General features: G+C 37.9%; 1 long non-coding RNA gene across 1 annotated transcript in view; it reads left to right on the top strand.

The window, feature by feature from the left end:
• LOC125353864 overlaps window positions 1-10,482 on the top strand; it is a 28,777-nt gene extending 18,295 nt beyond the window's left edge. The window contains exons 2-4 of the long non-coding RNA XR_007211369.1: window positions 1,856-2,065; window positions 9,979-10,142; window positions 10,242-10,482. This is a non-coding gene — a long non-coding RNA (uncharacterized LOC125353864). The remainder of the gene's footprint in view (window positions 1-1,855; window positions 2,066-9,978; window positions 10,143-10,241) is intronic.
• The last annotated feature ends 3,994 nt before the right edge of the window (window positions 10,483-14,476 follow it).

Genomic DNA, 14,476 nt, shown 5'->3' with positions numbered 1-14,476 from the left:
GAATGTCCTGCCCATGGTGTCTGCCTCACAATGCACTCAGTGAGGGAAGAACAGACATACAACCATTTCTCTGTGTTCATGCACAGTAGTCAACATTTTCTTAACCACAATATTCTCATAAATTCAACTTAAATGGACAACATCTTTGTGAAGATAGCACACTAACGGAAGTCTTTCCATTGTCCTTGTTTCTTCTTTTTCTCTGCCCCACTCTTCATTACTTCAGTACTTAAGTGGCATTAGGATTCAAGAAGGTAACGATTACATTTTGCAGGCTATAAAGCTGTTGGTGTGTAAGCAAATGTTAAATAATGAAGGATAAGTTGGAGACTTGTGCCATGTAGGTAGAAAAGAGATGAACATAAACCAAAATTGACTCCCAAATCCCTATGGAATTCAGAATTTGTAATGAATGTTTCCTTTCCCATTTTGTATGCCAAAAAAATCAAAACATAGATTTCTTAAGTTATTAGCACCAACTGAAGCTCAGAACCAAGTGAGATAATCACATGGTGTTCTGGGCAAAGCATCCTCTGGTAAAGTGAACTAAGTGCTGTATTGATAGTGATTGAAAACAACTAAATGATTAAAAAAAAAAGAAAGACCAAAGTATTGATATAACATTCAGATATAGGCATATGGTGTTTCAATTGTCCAACATGAGGCTACTCAGGGAATTCACCAGTGTCAAATGACTTAAGGCAAATGCTTAAATTATCCTTCAGTATCATACTTACTTCCTTTGAGCCATATAAAATATTCATGGTTTCAAAGTTAAATTCAAAGCTCATTCTTATCTCCATGGGATGAATTATGACTTTAGGGTCCAAATTTTCTTGACCTTGTTTTTTATAGTGTAATATTTCTACTCTACAATCCCTTGCCACCATGAATGCAGAGCAAAACAAGTTTTGAGGCTTCTTTCTTTAATAATACGTGTTGATGGAACAAGGAGGAGGGATGGTGTTTGGCTTACCAAATCCTACAGGGACAAAACTAGGGTGGTTTAATTAATGCCAGTGAAGAAAGTGAGCATAGCTATTTTTATTGAGCACCTATGATATCCTGTAGATAGTTTGCAATGTCCCCTCTATTTGTCACACCACCAAGACCAGTGGATTACACAATCATTGTTTCATAGGAGAGAAAGCTAAAAATGGTTATGTTAAATTATGCTATCCAGTATTACCCAAATCAAAATAAAAAAATGCAGACCGACTCCAATGACCATATGCTTTCTATTACGCTACTATCTTGAGAGGCAGGACCCATTTGAAATACAAACAGAATCATAGAATTTGTGTCCACTGTTAAAATAAGTAGTGAGTATTGTACCTTTTGGATTTTTTTTTAACCTGAGGCTTGTTGGTACCCCGTTGTCTATTGAATTACCAAATCCAGCATTTGGTATGCCATCTTAAAAAACAACAACAAAGAACCACAGATAAAAGAAGGAAAAGTACAAGGCAAAGAGAATATTGTCTGAGAGTATCTCATGGTGGCTTGTGGAGTAAATAGAAGGAAGGCACTTAGTTTCCCTCTTATTTTTCTTTTTAGGTTGTGGCATGAGGTAAAGATTCAATAGAGAATATTAATGTAGTAATAATGAAGAAAGCAGAGTAAAATAGAGAGGGTTGGGAGTCCTTTGCTTTTTCTGGTCATTGCACCTTCACAGATGAGTATATTCTGTTTGGCTTTCAGGCAAGGGTTGTCATGTGAGAAATGTTCACTAATTTCATATTTTCTCATCACTTTCTTTTGGGGATAAGCATTTTGGTTTTCTCCTGTTTATTATTTCAAAGGCATCTATATGCTAATATGCTTTATGCTAATTATTTTCCTGTTTGTCCCTTAGGTTCTGCTTCATGTCACCCACCGGGAAGGATCATCTCTCACAAAAACTTTCAAATTTGATTTTGAAAATTTATTCAGAAAAAAATGTGAGCCATGCTTTCTCTCGACATAGGAAATAATATGCTCTGGAGAATCCTCTGGTTTGCAGAACATGGCAGAGAGAGCGTTCGGGTTCTCATACTACCAGAATCCTCTTGGGAAGGACAGCCAGGTACACAAAGCATTTAACATTGTTACGTCTAACTATTGAAAGAATGATTAAAATACAAACCTAATCATTGGTTCCTAGAAATTGCTTAATGTTTACATTTGATCCAGAGAGGAAGAGCTCTGTTTTTATTCTCCACAATGTGTGAGGTGTGTTAACAGCTTCTATTACTAGAACTACATTGGATCTGGAGAGTTAATTCTAATGATATTAATGCCTGCAGCTGAGTCTGTGCTTACAGGAAGAATCTGGGAAAATAGAGCCCTCATATAAACAAGTTAGCTTGATGTTTGCTTTCAGCACTTTGATTACAGAGATTTTTTTAGGTGCAGTTGTACCTTATTTTGTGAATAAATTGCTGCTATTTGGGAAAAATAGACACTAGCCAATTAACTTGTCTTTTTATTTCTGCTTGCTTCACTTAAAATTTTTTTCCCCTTTATTGTCAAAGAGAAGTAGAGGGGTTACAGTTTCATATGTAAGGCAGTGAGTACATTTCTTGTTCAACTTGTTACCTCCTCCTTCATTTCCGCCCCCCACCGCCTCCCCCTCCCCATTTCCTTCTTCCCCTCCCCATGAGTTGTTCAGTTGATTTACACCAAATGGGTTTGTCAGTATTGCATTTGGAATCATTTGTCTTTTTATCCTTTATCTCTCGATTTTGGTATTCCCTTTCCCTTCCCTTGTTCTAGTACAAGTATATACAGTATCCAGGGTACTAAGATGAGATACAGTGATAATGGAGGTAAAACCATAGTAAGGGAATGCGAGAGAAAAAAAAAGGTACAGTTTCACATGGCATGTTATAATTACAACAATGATATAACACTTGTTTCCATAAAGTGCAGCTGGCTTGAGAAAACAAATTTAACTTGTCTTAAAAACATTTTTTTCAGGCATCATTCCAGGTTTTTTTGTGTGTGTTTGTGCCAGTCTTAGGGAACTCAGGTCCTAGGTGCTGTTCCTGAGCTTTTGAGCTTTAGTGCTCAAAGACAGCCCTCTACCATTTGAGCTGCAGCTCTACTTCAAGATTTTTTTTTGCGGGGGGTGGGGGGGTTAATAAAGATAAGAGTCTCATGGACTTTCCCGCCCTGGCTAACTTTGAACCATGATCCTCAGATCGCATCCTCCGGAGTAGCCGGGATTGCAGATATAAATCACTAGAGCCTGGCTTCAGGTATCTTCTTTTAAAGATAAATACGGCTTATAATTGAATTTCTTAACATGAGCTATTAAACCTAAATAACTTTGGAGGGTATTTTAGGTGAAAAATTTGACTACATTTGTTCTCAAGAACTTCAGGAGTTCCGAGACCACCTATTAGGGACCACTCTGTGTTGTTCTTTGTTCTGCTCTGCCCTTGATATAAGCAAAGATCTAGAAACTGGAAATTCCTACTTCAGATTTAAACTTTTTCTTTTTGGAGTGGGGGAAGGACTGGCCTCCTCTTTACCTATTCCTCCCTTCACTTTTCAGGAAGCTACATCTGATTTTTTTCTCTAATTTTTAAAATTGTTTTCACTATTCCAACTCAACAGTGATATCATTCTGTAGTAGGTACAGGCCAGCTGCTGGTATTTCTCCTACTGCCTCCTTTTAATGCTGCCTGAGCTCCGAGGCAGCTGTATTAGTACAAGAATTTGCTTTCAGAGTTGAGGAAAAGATTTCCCCTCCCCCAAAGGGGGCTGCCAAGGAAAAACTAGGCTCTCACCAGACCAAAGTGAATCAGAAGGAACGTACAAAAGACACCTGTGCTGCAAGTGGAAATGGGTAATCAGTGTTGGGCACACCCACCAGTGTTTTGTCATCTGTGGCCATAGTCTGTCTATAAATAAGATGAAACATTGCTAAGGGTACAATTAGTAAATTGATTGAAACAAATGACTGTCAAGTAATGATCAAATCACACTTTCTGTGGAAACCTGGCAGTGTTTGGTACATCTTGTTGCAATCAAAAATCCTGTGCTGTTTTATGTGCTAAACCTTTGTGACCTACTGTTATTTTCTCTTTATTCTGCCAGCTTGCCTGTGATAATAACAAAATAGCTATATATTTTGCCTTTTAAAGTTGTACTTGAAAAATGATCCACTGAGCCAACACATTTGTCCTTAATGCAGCCCTACATAAGGAGAAATTTTCTCTTCCTGGTCTTCTCTGAGCATATAATTCAAGGGTAATTTAAAAAGAAAAGCAATTTATGTGCCATTAGACTCCAGAATTTATTAGGTGCTAGTGTATGTCACAGTCGGATTAAGGAGTGTACTGTTTGTATATTATATTCTTCTTGATCTAAGTTCCAGGAAGACAAAAAAAAGTTCCTTAAAACAACTGCTCATTTACAGCTTTACAACTACAATTAACTACAACTAATATACATTTAGCAAATGTGACCATGGCTCAGTAGATACAGGCAGTAATCTAGGTCTAATCACCTCCAATGATGTGGTGTCATATTGAGGATTGCCTGTGGAACATGGTTAAAAGCTCACAGCTTTGGAATAGAAAATGGAATAAAGAGAATGGAATGAAAATAGCCAGGGACTGATTCCACCTGCCAATACAGACAAACTTTCAAACCCAGACAAATCTCTTGTCCTCCTGAGCTTCCTTTTTATCATTTACTTCCATTAGCTGTGAGAATTAAACGAGGTGATGAGGTGTATCTTGTGCCCATACCAAGTAAATGCTCAACTAATGGTCACTGCTTCTATGATCATTGTTAATTTTTTCTACGAATGAAACATTTTGGATTGCTGTTATGATCATCTCTATAAATAATGGAATAGCCAGCAAAAGGGTTTGAATTCTTTTTCATAAGGAACTTATGTAGTATAAATCAGAAATAGGAGTATTAAACACTTTTTTTCTGCTGGCAAAACAATGACAACAAAAACTAAGACATGAGACACCTCAAATTTTAAAAGAGAGTCATTCACTTTCTATGCAACATCATGAAATTAAGTAAGTTCTTTATTTCTTTTCTTATAGCAGAAACTTTTTTCATTTACTAAATTTTGCCTGCATATATATAAACAAAGCCAAATATTTCAAGTGAGGTAGAAAGAAAAAAAAGTTAGTTAAAGTGAGAAGTTTCTACCCTCTCAGCCAAGAATCCAGATGTCTTTCTAGTGAGCTTGCACTGTTACTTATCCTTTGGGGACCTGACATTAGGAAAAATCCCCTTATGACTGGATGCTTGTGCTGCTGTTAATGGTGGTCTAGTGGTGAGCAGGTTGTAATCTGAAATCCCTGAGTCCTGTGGGCTGCTGAACTGATCAAAAGGCTAACCATAGGCAAAGACATCTTACTGGTTGAAAAAAAAAAAAAACAAACCTAGTGAGCTTCCAGGATCTTCTGATGGTCCCTGAACACCATAAAAATACATTTTTATATTAAAAAATGTATACAGGGAGGCTTTAAGATCACTGCAATGTTTAGTTTTCCTCCTGAACAAGAGAAGAGTTGTATTTGCCTCTCAGACTGTATTTGCCTCTCAAATAAAAGGCCCCTCATAGAAAGAGAACTCAGATGTTAATTAAAACTTTGCAGGGCTGAAATGGATTGTGCTATTCTGTAATGAAAAGTCAACTTTGACTTATAATTGCATGTAAAATAAATAAATAAATAAAGGCAGCTTTAAAAAATACCCACAAGCACATTTAAAAGTACCCACGAACAAATTTTCTAATTCCTTGCCAACCTCATTTAACATAAAGGGAGAAATTTTGTTTCCTATGTATTTGGAAGGGTTTTAATAATAATAGAGCCTATAATAACATAACACCTTGATTTAATCTTTGTCTTTTCCCATGGATTTCCCTGTTCTTTTGATGGATTAATTGATCACAAAGCCATCCTTCAAAGGAAATGTTGCCAATAAATAAATATCCATCCATAGCATATGATTTATGGTATTTCATTTTAAATAGTCACACTTTGGGCTAAAGTGCAACCACATTAATCCTTTTCCAATACTTAGTGAAATAAATCACAATTAAAAGGAAATAACATCACTAGGTATATAGAAATATGTTCTTAGATTTTGTTTCCATTCTATAATCTTCAGTGGGAAGTTGGAATAATTTCTCCTCAGATGGGCAAGATTTAGAATTGTTCACTGTCACTAGTGAGAGAAGGAAATAAGAGAGATTTTCATTTCATAAGATTGCCTTTCTCTTATCTACCAGTCTTGTCTCCCAGACTGTCTGTCTGTCTCTGGGAAACAAAGTCAATAAAAATGATTAGAGTTGGCATCTCACAAATGTACACCCTTAAACCATGAAGCAGTAATGCTGTGCAGGAAATATTTTTCTGACCTTTTCAAATTGCATCCAACTGTCTTGAGAATTTCTCAGGGACTCAAGGTAATAAGGTTCAATCCATTTTACTGTCTGCCTTCAAATTTAGTTCTTCCACAGCTCTAACTTATCTATTCTTTGCATCTTGGTGCTGCCATCCATTCCCCATAGAAACCCATGTATCTCATCTCTTCTTTCTCCCCCTTCTTTCTGGGTTTTTTGCTAGTGGATCACACTGCAGAACCTATAACCCTAACCACTTTCCACTTTATTGACCTCTTCATAAAACAAACTATTACCACAGAAAATTAGCTGGCCTGTTGATCTTTGAGAAGCCCTTATTAAATTTAATTAGCTTTTAAATTTCATTCTATCCTCTGTCTCCATTTATAATCTTTGTGATATATGCCTCCATGATCCTACCCGGAGAAAACTTTTTTTTTTTTTTTTACAAACTAACTAGACCGAATGCACTCTAAAAATATAAAAGAAGCCAAAATATGTGAATTTCTTTTGTTCTAAATTGATGTGGGTTCCTGTTCTGTGAACCCATACACTATGGACATACTTTCTGGTAAAGCAGGAGTTAGCCAAGTGTGACATTCTAAAAGGCAGCCTAGTGGCCTCATTTTTCACTATGTTCTCTGAAGGAGAACGGAAAAACAAAAGCTAGGGACATATTTCTTGACCTCTTGAGAATGTCAGATGTCAGGAAATCTTGACAAGGAGTTAAAAAGCTTGTGTTACTTTTCATATTCAGAGCATCTCAGTGCTGAATGTGATTCTTGGTGTTTCCCCATTTGTAAGGCAGACTGAATGAAATAGCACTCTTGGGTTGCTGCCCTGGGCCACCCTCCCCTTGGACTACTGCAAAGATTAGAATCTTGGCTGGAATTTCCTGTGGTCAGTCAAGCCTGGAGCCCACTTTGTGGCTTGGGAAGCAAGCAGCCATTGGCAGGAAAAAGGTCTTGTTGAAGTTGACCTTCGAAGAGGCTCTATTTTCTCGGACACTGCTTGTCAAGTCTGATCATCGTAAGATATTTGGCATTATAAAAATGAAATCATTTCAAACAACCCTACTTCAAAAGTGGGTAAAAACTTATTTTTTCAAAAGTGTACTTCAATGTATTTCTTTTTTTTTCTTATTTATTGTCAAAGTGATGTACAGAGAGGTTACAGTTTCATACGTTAGGCCTTGGGTACATTTCTTGTACTTCTTGTTATCTCCTCCCTCATTCCTTCATATTTGATTTAAAAAATATGGAATGGATTTATGACAGCATTTACCTTCACCTGTAATTTATCATTTCCATTTAGAACAATGTTTAATTGGGGGATGGGGTTAAATTTACAATCAACTATACAAAGTATACTATGCTATCCTTTGAAATTTAATCCCTCTTCATCATCAAACCACAGCCCTGATGCTGTCTTTTTAAAACTTGGGCATGATTCGTTAGTATATTATTTAATAGGAGATGAAGTCTTCCAGCACTTTCGCCAACTCACATTTACTCAGTAGTGGCAGTAAGCTTAGTGCTTTTATCATCATCTGGGGAAGACTTTTAGGTATGATCATTAAAGCATGTGTGTTTCTGGAGTGGGGCTGCCGTGCACCTGAGAGGAAGTGAATGCAGGTGTACGCCTGCACGCATGCGCAGTCATGCGGGAGAGGCGCGAACTCCACTTGGGCATCAGTAGACAACAACTTCAAAGCCTATTGGGTTCTAGTTTGTCTCTGTGGAGGTCATACTACATTGGAAACTTGCCTAGACTTGGTATACTCTTTCTGAGCCGAGAGTGAATCTCAGCATTACATAGTTAGTGCCTGCTTTTTCTCATTTTTCAGAAATACATTTTTTCATCCCTCCAGACCCAAAGGTTAAAACAAAGACAAAAATCTCAGGCTTTTTCTTGTCATTGCAAAGAAAATGGAAGAAAGCAATGAGATGGGCTGGGGTGGGTGTAATCTGGATTATTTTGCCTTTGGGGGATTGTGGGATGACTGAGGAGTTCAAAACAACTTGCAGGTAGAATGGCACAAAGGGAATAAGAAACTTAACTAACAGTGCCAAGAATAAGAATAGCTGCTTCTTATTAAATATTTACTATTTTCAGATTTCACACACATAATTCGAGCAGCCTCAGTGTGGAAAGGAGCCAGGTAAAACTGGTACAACTATCTTCCTTGATTTACAAGGGGGAGATACTGAGGCCCTGAGAGTCAAAAAAAAATTGAATTTGGTTTAATGTGATGGGAAAATAGGAGGGCGAAGAGAATTATTTTTACTTGGGAAGAAACTTTGTGTTTTGTGCAAGATTCCTTCTCTTGCTCGCAGCACCCTTATTGGAAACAAAATCAAATGAAATAAGCAGGCAATAACAAATCACTCTTGATGCTATCTGCCATGCAGTTTGTCCTTGCCACAGGAAGGGATAGGACAGGACAGCCAGGGCCATCCATCTGTAACTTCATTTGTGGAGGGATCGCCTGCCTGTGTGCTTGGATGCATGGGTCATCTCCTCTTCCTGTCAGGGTGACAGCAGAAGCAGAATTTATTTTTCCTTAATTGGAACCCCACTGACACGCTGTGGGATTTTCCCCCCTTGTCAAGACAATAATATATCCATGTAGGACCTGGGTAATAGTAACTATGGTCTGTTGTAATATTATAGTAGAAATATCAACATTGGGATCAAAATTAGACCAATGCCTAAGCTAATAGGGTTTCGAGGCTGCCCTCTGATATTACTGGAACTTAATGCTTTTGTCAAGTGTTTATCTTCAGGGTTCCAACAACATCAGCAGAAGCTCAGCTTGAATACACAGTCACTGTAGTCCCTCTTCATCTCATTGCTTCAAAAAGGAAGAGAATGACTGATAAAGTTACCAAATAAACAACACACTCAAGGAGTCTGAGTCCATCATATAGAAATGATATTTCTTATTTGTATATGCTTTTTCCTTTCTAACTAAACAGATAAGATGCATGGAAAACCTTAATTCCATTAAAGTCAAATGAAGTAACATGAACAAGTACATCCTGTTTTCTTACCTTTGGGTCAAAACAAGATTCATTTCCTTGGACATCAGTGAACCATGCTCTTTGTTTACAGTGTCCGCATTTGCATTTGCTTTCCCCTTGTGCTATTTTTATTTTTGTCATCGAAGTTCATGAAGACTTAATCATTAGCCCTCTAATTATCCAGGGGAAAAAAAGTTGATTTATCGAACTGGCTGCAGGTAAAAAAAAAAAGATTAATCTGACATTGTAGGCTAATCGTAGGGAACAAAACACATTCATAATTAGAAGAGAAAAGGATTTTCCTTGTTTCTTCCAGTTTATAATATTAAAAAAAGCCCCACGCCAAAGTGTCTAAGAAAATAATGCATTCAGACTGAGTCGAATTACCGCCTAGCAGATTCTATTTATCTGTAGCTTAAAAAAGCAGCTGCGTTTTTGTAAAAAGCAATGAATGTGGCAGTCCTACTTAAAGGTAGAAGAAAAAGAACACCCCTTGTTTTGTAATAAGGGGATTTTCAATTTAAAAGAGAGAGTGAGCCTGTTGTGTGGAGTAGGGTTATTACATTCACTGTATTCTATCTCACCCACCAGGAGGCTAATAATGGAGGGGCCGGGGGAAGAAGGCCAATGTTACAGGGTTATCTCACGACTTCAGATGCTGGATAAGTCCAAGGAGACAGACTCGCTTCTTCATGACATTCAGAAAAGCTAGCCTGATCATTTGGAAGAGAGAAAGCCTGCCTATTCTTTCCAAGGTAAACAGTTCATTTCATCTGTCAGTGGCATGTTTTAGCAAAATGTATGTTTGTGTAAAGATATCTATAAAATTTTGACTTTAAATACATTCCTTTTAGATAATGATGGCCCTGATAATGCCCATCTAAAAGTCCAATGATGAATCTTAGAAATCTGCCTTAAACAAAGGATGAACTACAATCCCCACCACATCTCAAACCATGCTTTGAAGGATCTGCCAAGCTCACTTTTAATCATGAGAAAGAAATTACCCACATGGAGACAGCAGAAAATGAGAAAGTAGAGCTCGTGCTGCGAATAATTCCGGCGAGTGCCAAGGGGCTAGTTGAGGAATGGCTTCATGAGGTGAATATCTTTAGCTTGTACTTAGGGTTTGGTTAGCATGTAATCATTTTCTCTTTTAGGAGCAATGACTATCCTAAGTGTATTTCCTAACCAGAGAGTGCTCAGGCCATTTGTCATCATGTTGACAGGTTTAATATCACTTTCACTCTTGTTGTTATTTACTATGACTAATTTTCCACTTGCAAATATGCAGAAATCAATTTAGGTGGAAAGGCCCTCTGAGCCTGCGGCTGTCTGCATTTTGTGTGCAGTGCTGTGCATGTCTGTCCAGTAATATCTGTCTCTGTGTGTGTGTATGTGCTCTCTGTTCTTGTCCTCTCTGTTGTGAATGCCGGTTGGGAAAATTAACCAACCAATGGGGACTCAGATGGGATCCAAGGCTTTCATTTGAGTTTTGGAATAGAAAAAAAAAAAAGAATATGTCACATCATGATTAATGGTCAGTCTGAATTTTAAATTCCTATGAAAAGAGGAAGGGGGAGGGAATACCAGTCAAGTAATTACACTGACAAGACCAGCCTTCTCTCTAGGGGACAAGCTTGATTCAAATTAAACGTCACTTTCAGTGTGAAATTAGTTTGAAGGATGTGTGTGTGTGCGCGCTCACATGTGCACGTGTGTGTATCCGTGCCTGGTTTAACCCCTTGATGGGATTTAATGTGGTTTTTGAAAGCCATGCCTTCAAATAAAGGGTCCCTTCCATCCCAGCCTTGGGCCTCAGTTTATCCCCAGTAACTCATGGCCTCCCCCCACCTTTGTCTTCCTTTTCTAAAGATCAAACCCAAGAAAATATTATTTTGCTAATTCAAAAGTTTCATTACTCACAAACACATCCCCAAATATATCCTTTATGTCTGAAACTAATATCTCAATAAAATAAGTAAATAAATAATCTTTCTCCTTTGAAGGCTGTTTGCCTGGGAGAAGGGATAAAATAAAGCAAGGGTCTTTTGAGTCGCAGAGGAAGCATGTAACAAAAACCCGGAGTCTCTAGTTTCCCACAAAACTGAGTCACAGAATCGCTGTGCCAACCTTAAGCCATTTGAGCTTCAAACAACTTAGGAACTTGACTCTTGTATCACCCTCAGCCCTAATCCAAGAGAGGATGGTCCAAACTTGTAGAGAGAATGTATTGTTCAAGAGAATATGTTAAGCCTGTTTTCCCCATTTGTGTACATTTCAGATATCACAGTTCAACATCATTGGATGTGAGATGTGATTAATTTTCTTTCTAGAGTTTGGGGATTTGTGGGGAAAGATAAAGTACTGAAATGACTAAATCAACAGGGTTATGATTGTGACTAAATCAGGTATATTTTCAAAAGGACGATGCTAGTGCAGTTTAATATCTTCTCTAAGGGAAGAGGAGGAATGGGAAGGGAAGGGAGACAGATGGGGGAGGGCTGGGAGGGATGAGCCATCTGGGGAGCAGTGAGCCTGGGGAAGTAGCCAGCTGGGGGTAGAGGTAGAGGTGGAGTGGGGGGAGGTAAAAGGTGGAGGCAGATGAGCAGCTGTGTTTATTTTAATACATATCATTTAACCCTCACCTAAAAACAAATTGGAGAGGTTTGGGAGTGCATTAATCTGGACCCAATTAGCATGTCTTTCTCCTTCAAAAGTGCAACCTGAGATTAATGAATATAAACTAGAGCTTCAGATGCAGTGCTTAAATCATTTGCATGTTTCATGCATGATAATTGAATTTATGTATGCACTTCCTTTCATTTAACTATTTCCAGTCTCTTTGTGATTTACATAAACCAAGATTTCATTATAGTAAACTTTCAGGTGGATGGCTGGCCTAGCTTTTACTCCTAAAAACTGAACTGAATTGAACTGGTTAGGTTTTTTTTTACAATTTGAATTGGAAAAAATTAAGTCTTTCTTTAAGCAGAAGGCAGTGTCTATTAGTCTGGAATGCTGTTTCAGGAGTTGGTAAATAGGCTCCTTAAGTTTATTTTTGAGAAGCCAAAAAAATCAGTAAGAATTTAAGGCATTGAGTCCCAGAGAATTGAGTTTCAATGTGGCTACTTACACAAGTGTCGGAATAATAATACTGAGAGCAATGCCACTTTCATGCAGCATAATGAGTGTTCTTGGAGTCTGGACCTGAGTTATTTAGCTCACATTCATTCATTCAGCACACATGATTGTTTCTGACCTTGGCAGACACTTGGTTCCTTAGGTGGGGGAGGGGAATGGTGTCGGCCTCTATGAAAGGCTAGAGATGAGCGGTTGGCACTTGTGGTTCTTTACTATGCTGTAGATTTGATTCCTTTTTATTTCCTTTTTGCTATTTAGGTATAGAAGGCTTAAAGCTTACAATAGTGCAAGCAGGTGCCCAAACACTTTCCCTTTCTTCTTTCTCTCTTGCCCCAGAATGAAAAACCTAAACGCCAGCAGTGGGTGGGGAAAAGACAAAATTTCCTGAGAGAGAAGTTGATAGCAAAAGGCTTGAAATAATTCCCCTGGCTTCAGTTTGTACCAGTGATTTGTCTGTCTTCTGTCTTTCCTATGTGTTTCCAAGTTCAATGTCTAAGTGATGAGCTTTTCTCTGGGCATTCTCCCCAGTGTCCTTTGTTTTTGGTGAATTCAGTGGTTGAATGTTGCTGAGTGTCTCCTGGTCTTGTTTCCTGGTCCTTGTAGCTAAGAATGCGGTTGAAGGATAAAAATCTTGTTAATTTGTGATGTCACAATTTAAGTGTGCTTCCTGTCACTTATATGTAGTTTAAAACGTTTCCTTAATGTAGCATGAAATGATTGGTTAGCTTTGAAATGGTTGTGAAGTCATGTGAAGAAAATAAGTTTTGCATCCGACCAAGATAAATTCACTCTAGTGCTTTATGGCTTTTTATTCCTATGTGATAGTAATAAAGTCTCATGTAGGGATGGAAGCCATGAAATACATAGTGAAAAATCATCAACTAAGAAGGGACCATCAGTCTAGAGAATGTTAGTCTGTGGACCTGTGAATGCAATGGAGAAATGACAGTGCATAGCTGTCCCATGTGCTTGGTGTCTTTGAGTTTCTTTATCCTTAGATTCTGACAGCTGAAGATTCTAGGTTGTAAGACTCATCTTCGTAATCATCGATTAACATGTACATTTGAACTTGCACATTTCTGTTTATCATACATTTTCTTCTCTGTTTCCTACTAACAAACATACTCTAGGAAAACTTTAATAGCCCACCAGTCTGGCAAATGGCATTCAGTTCTTCTAGGCCTTTCCTCATCTAACCAAAGAAGAAATAGACAAACCAAGACTTGCCCTCTTGGAAATGGAAGGGTCCAGATTTCTCTACTCCCAAGCCCGAAAACCAAAATAAAAATTAAAAAAATTAGAAAAGGTATACATTGCATCAATACCTCTGGAGATAAGAGTCATCTCCCACGTCATGGTGTGCTAGACTAGAGTGGAGAAACATTTGCTATGATAGGAAATAAGGATAACTTTGGAGTAAAGTTGAGTTCTAATCACTGCAACTATGTGACCTAGCACAAATCATTTAAATGTCGAACAGTTCTTATCTTTAAAATGAGGAGCTGTAGCACCAGTGTCATAGAGTTGTGAGGATTAAATGAAGTAAGACATATAGTGTCTAATGAAGTAATTACAATCATGTGGTGTGTTGTTGTTTTTTGTTTTTTTAAAAAAAGCTCATGAAATAGTTTTTCTTCCTCCCTTCCCTCTCCTCCTGGTCCCTTCTCTCTCCCTCCTCTCCTGCCCCCCTTCCTTCAGATATTAGTGTAAAACAGCACCTTTGGATCTAAGCAGCACCTTTGAGAGAGAAAAGACTTCTTCAACAATGTCTTGAGGCTTTCCATATGAGGCTTAAACGACTAGGTTGGATCTAGTTTCATTTCTTTTACCAGAGTTTTTTAGTGTTGACTATTGATTTACAGTCATTTTTTACTGCCTTCTGTATGTTTTTGTTTGAACTGTCTTAAAATTAACTCTTGACCTATATTCATTTTTACTGATTTTC

Source organism: Perognathus longimembris, chromosome 1, assembly GCF_023159225.1.
Source record: "Perognathus longimembris pacificus isolate PPM17 chromosome 1, ASM2315922v1, whole genome shotgun sequence".
Classification (NCBI taxonomy): domain Eukaryota; kingdom Metazoa; phylum Chordata; class Mammalia; order Rodentia; family Heteromyidae; genus Perognathus; species Perognathus longimembris.
The sequence above is the reverse complement of the archived record's forward strand: the minus strand, read 5'-3'. Positions and strand labels throughout refer to the sequence as shown.